Here is a 1,656-nt window from a genome sequence, read left to right as displayed (position 1 = left end):
TCCAACTTTAAATGATTGAAACAATAATAAAAATTATCAGCTTACATTACAAGGTAGGGCAACTCCTGAATTATTTCAGAGCTCTTAAATGTCAACAAGGACCCCGTTCTTATCATTTTCTTTACCATCCTCAGCATCTTTGTGCTCAAAATAGATTCCTCCATTTTCTGTGGTTACAGGATGGCTGCAGCTGCTCCGGGCAGCACATTGATAGGAGGAGGAAGAAATCTGCATGGTTTTAAGAACAAAGGAACTCTTCCCAAAAGCCCTTTCACTGTGGTCCCCTAAAAGCTCAGTGACCAGAATTGCTTCACATGCCCAGGTTTAAACCAGTCACCAGAGAGAGGGGTTCGGATCACCATGATTCACTAGACCCATCAGGATCCACTATCTAGGGCTGGGACCAGCAGCTCTGGAAGCACATAGCAGAGTGGAAGGAGGATGGATACTTGCAGATATGGGAAGATGAAGAGCTGTTATAAAATGAAAAAAGCAAGGTGCAAACCAAGGTTTTAAGTAAAAGGAAATGGGAAATTTTCGTGTGCATTTATTGTGAACATTTTTCTGTAGTATGTACACACATGCAGACGTATGTAACAGTCTGGTGTTGGGAGCTGAGTGAGAACTTGATTTTCACAGAATTGGCAGCTAAGCCAAGAATTGAGAACAAAGGCCTTAAGAATCCCCTTGTTGCATTAACTGGGGCCAACCACTTCCCTGAAGGACTTCTAAGAACCACTAGTTCAGCAGAACTGAGAGTAACACCCTTCACTACCCTAGAGTACCTAGTGAAGTGGGGGTGGAGGGCATTACCCTCTGGAGCCAAGGGAAGAAAGCCATGAGAGAAACATTGGCAATGTTTAGGGTGTCTGCAAGAAAGGAAGACTGACAGTTGGTTCCCCAGGTGAACCTGTGCTTATCTTACGAGAGCAAGGGACAAAGTACCAGGGAGAGTAGCAGGATGGTAGAGCCAGGGGCTCAAAAAATGGGCAAGGACTACTCCAGCTAGCTGCTGCTTCTCGAAGGTGCAGGAGGTGAATCCTTAATGCACCTCTGAGCTCCAGAGTTAGAGGGCTGGGAGGAAAGGTAAGATTGAGGAGCTGCAGGCTTTTGGGGATCACCACAGCAGGATGAAAAGGGAGACAACGTGCAGCAGAGGTGGCTTCCTGGGAGTCAGCCAGAAGGTGAAGCTGAGACTTGCAGGAGACGGACAACACCTAGGGGAGCTGGCTGTCCCCAGTCAGGTGGAGCCCATGGGCAGCAGGCGGGAAAGGGACTTACCGCCATCAGTCAGAGTGTTATCAGCTTGACATTGGCAGCTTCTTACAGAGACTGTCTTCCCTGATCATTGTTGCTTCACCTTCCCACTTTCTGAAAAATTCTTGTTCTGCAACTGCTAACCATTGCACTTACGGCAGATGCTGCCTTTCTGATCAGTGACAGGGTCACTATGTCTGGCTAACTGGCATATTTTCTCTGAGTCAGCACGTTGCTGGGCAGACTTGATGACACTTGGCTGAGATAGAGAACTTCAGAGTTCAAAGACTGCCACTTCTCGTCTAGGGTCTTAAAAGCTAGTGAGTGGCCATCTAAGATGCATCAATTGGTCCCAGCCCACCTGGAGCAAAGGAAAATGAAAAACACCAAAGGCACAAA

The 1,656-nt window shown here is 47.1% G+C and overlaps 1 protein-coding gene across 2 annotated transcripts in view; it reads left to right on the top strand.

Moving 5' to 3' along the window:
- ELOVL5 (ELOVL fatty acid elongase 5) overlaps positions 1 to 1,656 on the top strand; it is a 73,572-nt gene that overhangs the window by 48,980 nt on the left and 22,936 nt on the right. The window contains exon 1 of one of the 2 annotated variants that reach the window (XM_023742665.1): positions 61 to 497. The exons of the other annotated variant lie outside the window; for it this stretch is intronic. The gene's annotated coding sequence lies outside the window, so the exon portion shown is untranslated. Of the gene's footprint in view, positions 1 to 60; positions 498 to 1,656 lie in introns of those variants that run through there. 2 annotated transcript variants of the gene reach the window in all.

Source organism: Trichechus manatus, unplaced genomic scaffold, assembly GCF_000243295.1.
Source record: "Trichechus manatus latirostris isolate Lorelei unplaced genomic scaffold, TriManLat1.0 scaffold00215, whole genome shotgun sequence".
NCBI classification, from domain to species: domain Eukaryota; kingdom Metazoa; phylum Chordata; class Mammalia; order Sirenia; family Trichechidae; genus Trichechus; species Trichechus manatus.
Note: the sequence above shows the minus strand (reverse complement) of the source record. Positions and strands in the feature narration are given on the sequence as shown.